The sequence below is a fragment of the Convolutriloba macropyga genome, chromosome 3 (genome assembly GCF_964194025.1).
Source record: "Convolutriloba macropyga chromosome 3, txConMacr16.3, whole genome shotgun sequence".
Lineage (NCBI taxonomy): Eukaryota > Metazoa > Xenacoelomorpha > Acoela > Convolutidae > Convolutriloba > Convolutriloba macropyga.
In genome coordinates this window covers 24,911,117-24,924,754 of record NC_134470.1, presented here as the reverse complement: position 1 = coordinate 24,924,754, position 13,638 = coordinate 24,911,117, and positions in this window count along the sequence as shown.

Genomic DNA, 13,638 nt, shown 5'->3' with positions numbered 1-13,638 from the left:
GTTTCTACTTGCTACATAACAACTACTGAAGTATTTTATTCTAGTGACTACTGCCATTTTGGAAGTGAAAATTTATGTATCGAATTAATAGCTGACAAAAACTTTCTTAGAAATTTCTCTAAGCTGAGTTAGCACTCATCAGAGTTTTTTGAATAGTTAATTTAGTTGTGCAGCTTGAAGAGAAATTTTTAATCATGATGATCATTTTATGCCGAAAACGGTTGTAATTGGTATCCTCAAAGTTTCTTCTAGCTTTTATTGTTTTTTATCGCTGTTATCTTTTTCTTTTTTCAATTTTTAAACTGTGAAAAATAAGTTTTTTTCTCTGCAAAAAACACAGTCGATTGCATTTATAAATATCCCAGTGTACAAAAATACATTTCAGAAGGACCAAAATCAGTAGCCACGTAAATCTCAACTAAACAGAACCAATTTTTAATTCTGCAAAATAGAGGAAAACAGACGTACTAAAAAAATTACAGACTGCTTCAGCATTGACTATTGCACACAAGAAAAGTTGAAATTAGCTTTTTTCAAATCTGTAATCAGGATTTGCTCTGCATTTTACGTCACACCAGGCATACAAAGTAGCTGGTTGTGTTTGCAATCCTATATTTGTGAGGCAAACTTACAGACCCATTGCATTGTGGATGGTAATTTTTCGTCTTCCCCCTTGCATTTGATGGAATTATCAGAATTTACAGAAATTGCTGAAGACAATAAGAAAAAGTCCTTTCATACAATCCATTGTAAACTATGCAAACACAAGCGCTAAACCCAATCAACACAAGGTGAACTTTTTAACTCATTCTTCCAAAAAATGTACAATAACAAAATTGATTACAAACCAGTAGTCTTGAGGAGAAAACCTAATTCTCTGCATATAACAGAAAAATTGCTAACACAATTATATCAAGTAGGCTACAACTCAACAGGTCAAACGGAGCCGATAACATTGGTAAAATAATTTTCGACTTTGCTAAGCAACGTTGGGCATGTCACTCGTTTTTTTCTCAAACAATGTCCAATAAAGGAACATTCCCTTCTTTCTGGAAAATTTTTAATGAAAGTCAACGCTCAGGAGTATTTTGGCGGTTCTTGCCAAAAAACTAGAATTCATGAACTCAATTGAGGACCCAGGTAAAATGTTTACCTACATAGCTAATTCAAAAACTGACATAATCCATTTGTGCACAGAAGTGCGGTGCGTAAAACTAAGAAAAACTCATCCTTGATTCACGGAATCTGTTAGTGATAGCATGTTCGTTTTTGGAGAAGTACAGACAAGCACTAACGCCTGAGAATACGTCACAGTATTCAAGCCTGCGCAATGACCGCCAGAAAAAAAAATCTCCAAAAAAGAGCTTTACAACAAGCAAATTGAGGAGAACGTATCTAAACCATAGATATTTTACTCAGATCTCAACGAAATCACGAGATGCACATAAAAAAGGAAGGGTAAGACATCTTTAAAGGATGACAACGGGGTGATGTGCTAGCAGATAAAAAGGCCATTGGACACATCTTTAATGGCAAATTCATTTCACTGGGAGCAGACCTTTCCGTGTCCTTGAATTCAACCCAATTAGAGAAAATTCTAAATTGACAAAAAAAAATCGATTAATCAGTCTGTGTTCTTCTTCGGTGCTATTGTTTTCAAATTTTGCGACGAGATAAAACTTTTGAATGAAAATAGGGCAACAGGCATAGATAAAATTTCAGCAAAAATTTTAAAACTAAATAATGATGCAATCCTCCATCCTCTGACAGAAGTGGTCAGTGTTTCAATGCGAATTGGAAAATTTCTACAGTTTCTTAAACGGCATTTATTTACCCAAAAATATAAGTTTGTACCCGAAACAGGTTGGATTTAGACCGAAGTACAACACTATAATCGAACTTGCAGAGTTAACAGAAGAAACCGGCAAGATCAAGATCATTTTTTCAGTTTCATGTTGATTGATCTCAGGAGAGCGTTTGATACCATTGACCATAATTTCTTTTTATGGAAAAGGAAATATATGGAGTGCGTGGTGTTTGTCTCTACTGTTTTAAATCATACCTCTCCGATAAGAAACAAGCTGTCCAGTTTGGTAGAACACTCTCGTCGTTTCGATCAGTTAATTTGTTGTACCTCAAGCCTTTATCTTAGTTTGCTGTTCATCTAATATATTTACTGTTCATCTAGAACAATTACAGTTCATCTAATATATAAACGATTTACCTAATACTAGTGGGAAGTCCAGTCCTCTTCTGTTCGGAGTTGATATGAAATAAACAGGACAAAGAAAGCAAGCAAACTCGTAAATCAGAATTTGGAGACATTCCATACCGGTAAGAATAAAACAAGCTATCGTTGAGTGATGAAAAATCCAATTGGTCCATTTTCTGGGCTCCGGAAAGAATGTTGTAGCCTTCAATGGAAGTTTAATAGTTCCGTCAGTTTCAGTAGAATACCTTGGCATTGTTCTGGATCATATCAAAAAGTTTAGAAACAACTTATAGAGCACTCATCAGTTGTAGTAAGACTTAGAAAAAATTTTAGAGAAAAATGAACTATGAAGAGATTACAAAAACATACATTCAACCCATGATTCAATATGGCATACTTGTTTATGCGTGTACGTCAAGACGATCACTGGAATCTATTCATTTAATACAAAAGCGAAATCTCAGATTGATTAACTTCATGTCGCCCAGAGAATCAACCGAAGAACTCTTTACCAGGCATCGAATTCCAAAGATTTACGAAATTTGTATGGGCGAACTCATTAAATTTTGTCTGAAAGTTTTGAGGAAAGAGCTTACGGTAAATTCTCTGAATGAACTATCCGTGGGGAAATAATAATGATAACCGAGGTTCGAGTCTAGGTTTTAACCTTGTGCCAAGTATAAGAAACCAAGTCGCGAAAAATTCGCTGACTTTCAGAGGAACTAATCTACTCAATAAACTGATAATTAGTGGAGCCCTCCCTGTGGATTTCAAGCGGTTCGGCGCCTGCGAGCAAAAAATCCTTCTTGAGGTAAAGTCAAAAATAGATTATAATGACGTAATCAACACAATCTTCGCGTGAGTAGGTCTCATAAATTATCTGGGTCCTCCAAGCATAGGTTGACACCTAACGAGGGTCCTCTCTGATGTTGTTGTTGTTGTTGTTGTTGTTGTCGTTGTTGGGGATTTACAGTTTCCACTGAGGGGATTTTCGTACCAGTCGTCGTCTTAGAAAATTGTCCTATTATTTCTGCAGATCTGACAGTCACAGCATAGATGACAGCTACAGATGTTATTTTCGTCGAATCGCTCGTTTACAAACTTCCACATGAAATTTAAAACTCGATTTTTAAGGCCTTTTTTCGTACTAAATTCAATGTATTTTTCTATTCGATTTGCTAGTCTGCATGTACGGAAAAAGAAATCATTTCTAGCCTTTTCAGTTCTGGTTTTCGGGAGCTTGAATAATTCAATTGTTCTCCCTTTTTCTGAATTTTGTTTCAGCATTGGTAAAAAGCTATCGTCTTCTGTCAATTTCGATAAAAGTAGAATGTCATTTAGTTGCAAGAACTTTGGTAGTGGTAGTACGTTAAGAAGTCTCAGTTGATTTGGATACGGCATGACTTTTTGTCCAAGGATCCATTTAACTACTTTCTTTTGAAATCTTTCAAGCTGTTGTAGCTCACCTCGGTTCGGATTTATACATGCAGAGCCATATAAGAGTACTGGCGAAATTAGTGACTTGTAGAGTCCGAGCTTGATCTCTTGTCTTAGTTGAAGAGCTACGTTTCGTCGAAGTAGGTAGAGTACTTTGTTCGCTTTTTTCAGTCGTTCTTCGATGTGTGTCTTCTACGTCAGGTCATGGGAAACATAGATGCCGAGATCTTTGATGACTTTGGATGACTCTAGTTTAGTGCCCATAAGCTCGTAATTTTGTGTTTGACCTCTTATGCTCAGCTTTGCACATTTGTCCATGGCTAATTTCATTTTATTTTCGTTTACCCACTGTTCAATACCATTGAGATCGTTTTGAACTTGCCAAAACGTTTTCTTCACTGCAAGAATTTTTAGGTCATCCGCGAAGATAAATGGGTCAGAGAAAACTAACACATCAGGTAGGTTATTGATGAATACGCAAAACAGGAGTGGTCCGAGAAGAGAACCTTGGGGTACCCCACTTGTTACATCTAAAGTTTCCGATCTTGTGTTGTCTACCCGAACGAATTGTTTCCTATTGTCTAAGTAGTCAATGATGATTTCTAATAGGCAACCTACCACTCCAATATTTGCAGCTTTTTGTACAAGCTCAAAATGCGGCACTTTGTCGAAAGCTTTGGAGAAATCTGTGTAGAATGCTACAATTTCGGTGCTTGATTCGTTATCGAGTGCGTCGTGAATTGATTTCAAGAAGGACAGCATATTTGAATTAACTGAGCGTTTTTAACAAATCCATGTTGGTGTTCTGTTAGGAATTTTTGGAAGTGAGCTGAACAAATGCATTTCTCAAAAACTTTACTGTCAATGTCTAAGAGAGAGACTGGTCGGTAATTTTCTACTTTCCGTCTGTCATCTTTTTTGTAGATTGGTGTCACAGCTGCAATTTTCCAGGAGTTTGGGATTTTTCTCAGTCGTTTTATCTGCTTGAAAAGTACTTTTAAATTCTTACTTGTTTCGCGTGCTGTACGTTGGAAAAATGCAGGCGGTATGCCAATTGGGCCTCGCGACTTTGTGGCATCTAGCGAAAGAAGTATTTCGTAGATAGCTTTCTTTGAGAATTCGAAGTTTGTAATTTCAGGATTTCTCAATTTTACATCTTGTATACTGAAAGGAATTTTGGGTGAGAACACTGAGTGAAAGAACTCGTTCATCATGTTGACTTGCTCTTGCATTTTTGTGCTCTGTTGATTTTCTTTGATTAGTAATTTTGGAAGGCTGGGTGATTTTTTCAGGCTTTTCAAGTGTTTGAAGATTGTACCGGTAGTTCCTGCACGCATGATTTTCTCCTGATATTCAGTCCTGTCCAGTTCCGATGATTTTATCAATTGGTTTTCAAGTTTATGAACTTCTTGTTTTCGATAACTAGTGGGTTTTTCGGATAAGAGTCGTTTTTGGGTTTGTAGTCTCTTCATGTTGTAAGAAGTGAAACTTGATATCCAGGGAGGTTTTGCCGGTGTCTAGTTCTTTTGGGGACGTGGACCTCGAATATTTGATCCATGTACTGGTAAAATTCTTCGCACATGTTGTTTATGTTAGTGAAGCAAACTGGTTTGAAGGGTTCAGTACTTAAAATTTTATTTATGCTTTCGTAGTCTGCGTTTCCGAAACTTCTAAAATTTCCAAGAGTTTCTTTGGCGTCTTGGCGTGGACATTCTAGTGTTAACTGGATTGATTTATGATCCGAGCAGTCGTAAATTGAGGAAAATTTCTCGTCGAGATGTGCCACCAAATTACAATTTTTGTAAAATGCTACATCTAGAGTGTTCTGCCCACAGGTGGGGAAGTTTATGATTTGTCTGTATAGGGATTCCTCAAACAATTCAATGACTTCGTTTTCTTCTCCATTTGTACTTGCTAGAGTTTTCCAGTTTACATCAGGACAGTTTATATCCCCACATAAAATGGTCGTTTTTGATTTAGGAATGATTTTAAGGAGTTTTTGGAAATCGTTAACCTCGTAACGGTACGGGCTAGTTCTTGGGGGGTTGTAAAAGGCACAAATAAAAATTTCGTTCCCAGCTAATTGTATTTTGCAGACAAGACTAGAATCCGGTTGCTCAGAAATGACTCTTTCGGAGATGAAGGAGTTCTTTACTGCTATGAGTGCGCCTCCGTGGGTATTTTTGTCTTGATCCATTTGTCTGTCTTGTCGGTGGATGCAATAGTCATTTAGAAATAGTTCAGATGATGGAATATTATCATTGAGCCAAGATTCACAGAGACATATAACGTTGTAGTCTGAGTTTATTACAGCATTTGCAAACTTAATTCTCCTCTCTACGTTCACAAGGCTCCTTACGTTTAGTTGCAGAATGTTAACAAAACCTAGTCAGTTTGACTTGGTTTCTACGGAGGCAATCTCCACTTTCGCACCATCGTTGAATAGTTCTAAATTTCGAAATTTGAGTTTATCTCGAGGAACTCTTTCTGTCAACAGTTCTCTTCTTTTTTTCAGAATCAGGTTTTCTTTGAGGGCATCTTCTTTCCTGAGAGCTGGTAGCAAGTAAATATTTCTCTTTGCTAATTCGTCTCGATGTTCAATACTTTTGGCTAAGGCTAGCCTGGCTTCATGTTCGTTAGTGACCGTTACTAAAAGAGTTCTTGGTTTCTTGCGTTCTCTCTTGAATTCACCTAGTCGTTTGAGTTCCTTCACTTCAGGCCTAACGCCTATTTCACTCAGTATTTCATTTACTTCGTCAGTTGTGGGGACAAGATTTTCAGCTTTTGTTTTGTTATGATCTTCAGGGATCTCTTGTATTCTGAAACTTTGTTTGATGTTGTCGACGCCTTTCTCTTTCTTAATTAATTTTCCAAGTTTCCTATCTGTCTCCTGTGTGGATTCCACGGAGACCACGGCAGCATACGTTTTATCAACTTTTTCACAAGTTGTTTTGATGGCGGTTTCTATCTTTTTGTCTACAAGCTCAGTCAATCTCTTTTCCATGTTTTTGAGTTGATTGCTAAAGTCCAAATTTTCTATCTTACATTAAATAGAAGTTGTTTCTTGTTTACAATGTCTCACCGTCAAAGAAATTAACTTCTTCAAAAATAGTATGTGAATGTTGCGGCTCCACATGTGCGTTTGATTGGCGTGTAGTTGATCAGTGCAATAAGCTGGATCATTTGCGGACATTAATGGCTATATTATTATTATTATTATTATTATTATTATTATTATTATTATTTTTATTATTATTATTATTATTACTATTATTATTATTATTATTATTATTATTATTATTATTATTATTATTATTATTATTATTATTATTATTATTATTATTATTATTATTATTATTATTATTATTATTATTATTATTATTATTATTATTATTATTGTGGTACCAAGGTACCTATCTCCGAATGGAGACAAGAAACTAGTAACCAAGCACCTAAAAGTATTAACTATAAACTCTCTTAAACTATACGATAAATTTATATATTATAATCAAGTGTAGTACTTGATCATAGTGAAGCCACATTACTTTCTGTTCATCCTTACTGATAGTTATGAAGTGTTACGAAGTGCTAACACTATTCTGACAGGTATCTGTCTAGCACCTCTCATAGTGCAAATGCATAACAATGCAAAAGCGCAGTTCTGCCTTATTGTGTGTAACGTATAGTATTACTCTCATTCCAAGTGGAATTTACGATTGAATCGGAAAAACAGTTTTCTCGTTCACCACATGGCGCAGTCAACACTAAAATCTCCTATTGGAGTCCCGTTATTCTAGGAAACAGGAGCAAACCCGAATCAAGAATGGGCCCAATGATTCTCAACATTTAAGCTAGCCGTCATGGCAAAAGAAAATCTCAAAGTTGACAAATTGTTGAGAACGAAACCAACACCTGCCGACTTATTCTATCCGGCAATGCCAAGTCTAGAGGAACAACGACCAAACGAAACAGAGGAAGAGTTAAGAAAGAGAGATATAAGGAATCAGAGAAGAAAAATTGACTGGGAGAAAGAATGTAAGACGATAGAATTTAGAGGACCATATGTGGTTAGATACCCGTGGGACGAGGCGGACACGAAAATCAAAAGTTTATTATATCTCTCAATCGGCCAAGAAGGGACACGACAATACCATCAAAATAATCCTCACATAAACATAGACACATGTAGCACGTATGAGTTTGCACACGAATTAAGCATCACTTTCACTAAGCCCAGAAACACGACATACGACAGATTCCAAATCATCAACGCAAGACAAGAGCCACACGAGTCATTAGAAACATTCTATAGTAGACTTCGAGAACTGGGAGCAAAGGCAGCATTTGGGGGTGTAGAACAGGACCTAGTGAAGGACTTCTTTATCGGCAAAATGAATAATACAGCCATACAAATGGAACTCCTTTCGGAGATGAGAACACCTGCACAAGCACTCAACTATTCACTTGCAAAAGAACGAGGACAACAAAACCAAAAAGAAATATTGAGAGGGAATAACTCCACATGGAACACTACGGTTGCACACTTATCAGCACGCAAAACAAAGCCAGCAATTCTTCCAACACCACAAAACACAAAACAATATCCACAATGCCGGAGATGCGGAGGATCATTCACTCCAAACCACAACAACAACTGTCCAGCAAGAATCTCACAATGCAATATATGCAAAAAACAAGGACACTTCGCAAAAATGTGCCGTTCACAGATACCATCACTGCCCAAAAACAGAGGATAGTATCAACAAAGACAATTTCAACAAACAAGAAATGTCAAAAACATCATCGAGGAAGAGGAAGAAACTATTGCACCACCACTAGAAGAAGAGGAAGAGGAAGAAACAATCGACCCAGAACAAACAATGTATATAACAGAACTTATGGAGGATTGGAATAAAATTAACCTGATAGAAAGAGATTTTAAAGAAACAAAAAACTGTGACATAAACAACCGAACTCCACATGGAGAAATTTTCATCCAAACAACCATAAACAAAACACACAAATTAGACTGGCTCGCAGATACAGGATCCCCACGGAGCTTCATTGACATCAAAACAGCTGATGAAATTTTACAAAACAACAACAAGATGAACATGGAACCATACAACGGACAAACGAAATTCAAATGTTTTAATAACCAAGACATACCTATCATAGGACAAATCCACATGGAACTACATTCAAGATAGCAAAAAACTGCAACATATTAGTGGTAAAACACGGCTCACAAAACCTGATGGGAAGGGACATCCTTGCAAAATTGGGACTAACTCTAACACAACAACAAAATGAAGGTAAGAAAATCCTTAACATCAACGAAAACATTATCGAACAAAACATAACAAAATGGATATTCAAAAAATATCCACACCTTTGCACAAGGCTCGGTAGAAGTAAAAATCATATCGCAAAATCAACCATGAAACAAGAAAAAACACCAACACAACACAAGGGCAGAAGTGTACCACTACACCTAGTCGAAAAAGTTGAAAACGAACTACAAAAACTAATAGAAGATAAACAGATTATCCGTCTGGAGAAATGCCCAGATGACTTGTACATAAGTCCAGTAGTATTAACAGTAAAAAAGGACAAATCAATAAAAATAGCACTAGATTCAAAAGAGCTAAACAAAGCAATTCACAAAAACAAATACCAAATGCAAAGTATCGATCACTTAACTGACTCATTAGCAATGCAAATAGCATCAAACAGAAACAATGAAGGACCATGGTGGTTTAGTAAAATCAACCTAAAATACGCTTACAGTCAAATACCATTAGACGATAGCATCGCTGAACACTGCAACTTCAACATTCTAGGAGGAAAAGCAACAGGAACATACAGGTTCATAAACGGTTTCTACGGATTAACTGATATGCCGGCTACATTCCAAAAAACTATAGACAAAACGCTAGAAGGTTGCAAAAATTACTTCGCATTCTTAGATGACATACTAATCGCAACAAAAGGAAAGCTAAAAGAACACGAAGAAACATTAGATATAATACTAGACCGACTAAACAAAGAAGGATTAGCAATTAGCTTACAAAAATGCGAGTTCGCAAAACAAGAAATCGAATGGCTCGGATTCAAAATAACTCCACATGGAGTAACACCACTAATAACCAAAACGGAAGCATTACAAAAACTAGATATACCGAAAACTCTAAAACAACTGAGATCATTTATGGGTAGCATCCACCATCTAATTAATTTTATTCCACACCTAGCCAAAATATCAGAACCATTACGCCCATTATTAAAAAAGGAAAACGTCAGAGCATCGAATAAATTAAAATGGGAAGAAAAACATACAAAAACATTCGAAAACATCAAAACACAAGTAGCAAAAATCGTAGAAAACAAACATTTCGATGTTGACAAAGACACAAGAGTTAAATGCGATGCAAGTAAATTAGGACTCGGGGCAACACTAGAGCAGAAAACAGACAATATATTGCACACCATCGCATTCGCAAGCCGATTCCTAAATACAGTAGAACAAAGATACAGTACAAACGAATTAGAACTACTAGCAGTAGTCTGGTCTCTTGAACATTTCAAACATTACCTACAAGGATCGGAGTTCACACTCCAAACGGATCACCAGGCTCTACTGACAGCACTAAAAGAAAACAGAGGGAACAAAACCTACCAAAGTAGACTTACTCGGCGGGTTGATAGATTACTACCATTCAATTTTAACATAGAACATATCCCAGGTAAACAAATGGGATTCGCAGATTATTTTAGTCGAAATCCAAATGGAATAGCAATCCCACCATCCGCAGAAGATACACATTTCATAATAAATCAGATAAACGACTTTAAATTTACATTAATCAAGAACACATTACGCAACAACACCAGCAATACACATAACAACAATGACGTCATTAACCATTCTCAACACAAGCACCATACAAAACACGCTTTTTGCCATTCTCGCCTTAGAAAACAGTCGCCAAATTTAACACGCTATTCAAATTCACAATTTCTCCAAACGGAACAAATTAACTCAGTCAAATTAAAACATAATCAAATTAACTCCTTAACTATTCCTTCAAAAAACTTTATAAAAACATCTACAAATTTTCATTATACAAATCAATTTATTAACGCAATTACTAGAAATAGACCACATATTGAAACGGCGAATAGACCAATTATTAGAAGAAACAGAGCACCTAACAAAAGAAAACCAACACCACACAAGATGGACAACCTAACAACAAGACCACCTCTTGTTACAATTAGTACCCAAACGGAGGACATTGACAACACAGGCAAAGGGCGAGACCCAATACAACCAGAACTCCACCCACAAATCTTCCCCCTCAGCAATAGTGAAACAATACCCGACTATAGGAAACACCTCTCGCAAGTATTTGGAGAAGAATTCCTCGCGGAGGCAACGCGACAGGACAGAACACTAACACCCATCATGAAAATGATTAAGGAGAAAGATTGGGAGGCACTAAGGAAGACCAACAAATATTTCTATTCACTGCGAAAAGACCTATCCATAACAACATCAGGATGCATGCTTTACGACAACAAATTAGTAATACCACGAAGCCTAAAACAATTTGTCATCGACGCAAAACACAAAACGCACCCGGGTCAAGCAGGAATGCTAAGTTTAGGAAATTTAATTTGGTTTCCTTGCATACATCGCAGCCTAACCTCGAAAGCCCAAGCATGCGAAGAATGTACAAGACAAGGTAAAAATCTAAAACCTATAATACCTAAGCAAAAGTTAAGAAAACTCCCACATTTGGAAGAACCAAATGAAGAACTCCAAATGGATTTCGCAGGCCCCATCCCTTTTAGAAAACACACAGACAACTACTATATTTTAGTATCAGTGGATAGATACTCTAGATTCCCAACTGCCCAAGTCTTTAAAAACTGCGACGCACCAACAGCAATAGAATATTTAGAAGAATACTGTAAGTTCCACGGTATACCACGGTCATTAAGGTGCGACCAAGCACAAGCATTTAAGTCTAGAGACTTTAAAATACATTGCAAAAACGATAACATAAAACTCATCCTAGCTCCAGCTGGAGATCATAGAGCAACGGGCATGGTCGAACGCCTTATTCAAACAATAAAACGAAAATTAGGTGTAATGGCTATAGATCCATTATGGTCATCAGAAGATATCACAACAATTGTATCAAATATCATTCAAAATATCAGATTAATTCCAAACAGAATAACAAAAATAACCCCATTCGAAGCACACTTCGGTAGGAAACCAAACACTGCATTATCAAATATAGTAACAAAACCAAACAAACAAAACTTATCTTACAAAAAGATAAAACATTTCGCTTCAGATCGCAAACTACTCAAGCAACCAGTTCTGTCTCCTGCAACAATCTTGGACATGGATCAGGACTCGGAGCCAGAACTAAACATACAGTATAAAGAAGATGCGAAGAAAAGAACTAGACCAGAGGTAAACATCGCATCAGAAAGCGACGACTCCGAGAATGCGCCGCTGCTTAGCCCCACGCGCACCCCGGGTAAGATAATACCTTCTAAACTTGAAGTCACATTCGGAGACAAAACTACAACACTAATATACGGTAAAAAAACAAGTAGCACGAAAATCCATAGCACGGAAAGCACCTGAACCACGGGGAACACTAAAACCACAATGGAACATAATTGAAAATGGCACAATCACAAATTATTCACCACACACAATCACACTGGACACTAACAATAGAAAAAACACAGTCATTAGAAAAAGCGACTTAGCAATAGTAACACAACCACTGACACCACACCAAAGACAACCATCACCACCAAAAAGATTAATACACATGGTAGCATGCAAATCACTAAGAGAATACAACAATAACAAAGAAAAAATTAAAAAATTCTGTTTAGAAGAAAAGAGACAAATGAAGCAAAGACAGGAGCAATTGAAACAGGGAACAAGCACCGCAACAACTTCGGCTCCAAGCGGAGAAAATCTTTACAGCCACGAACAAATAGTTTCGATCGCGAAAAAGAATCAAAGGACACAACAGCAGAAGAAAAGAACAAATAAGGCACAAGAGACACCTGCAAGGAAACAACAACTACAAAAACAGCAAGAAAAACATCAATTCACACCGCGCAGAAACAAAAGACACGTGATGCCTCAGAAAGAGAAACGAAAGGAAAAACCAAGCTCATGCGACACATTCCGAACGAAGTCAAGGGCAGCAGCATTACATCAATCACAACTCCATATGGAGAAACACAATCGATCTTTTATCAAAGTCAACGAACAAGAATTATTAAAATCCCCAACAATCGAATGCATAACCATCTCGGATTCCACTGAAAATAGCCCAATAAAAGTGTTTACATCAGACAACAAATACGACTTTATGATCACATCACCGAACAGCCCCGAAATACCCCCAAAATTCGAGTCAAAAATTTCAACTCCAAAGTTGGACAAAGCGGTCGGAAAAATACAAAAACTAAAGGCATCCCCTAAGTTCAGCAGCTCGCCAATCCTAAACATAAGAACTCCCCATGGAGAGACATCGGAAAAAGAGAAACAAAGCAGCTCGAAAGCCATCACCAACCCAGCACCGGCACCGAAGATCAACCAGATCGAGAATGAAGAAAACAAACCCACGACAGAAGGTATCTTGATAAACGAACGTAACGAAGAACATTACAATGCATCACCATCGCCAGCAAAGAGTTCGATATCTGATATCAAACCAAGCGACTTCTACGAGGAAGAATTACACAAGTGAAATTCTTCACAGTGGCCGGGGGAGTGTGGTACCAAGGTACCTATCTCCGAATGGAGACAAGAAACTAGTAACCAAGCACCTAAAAGTATTAACTATAAACTCTCTTAAACTATACGATAAATTTATATATTATAATCAAGTGTAGTACTTGATCATAGTGAAGCCACATTACTTTCTGTTCATCCTTACTGA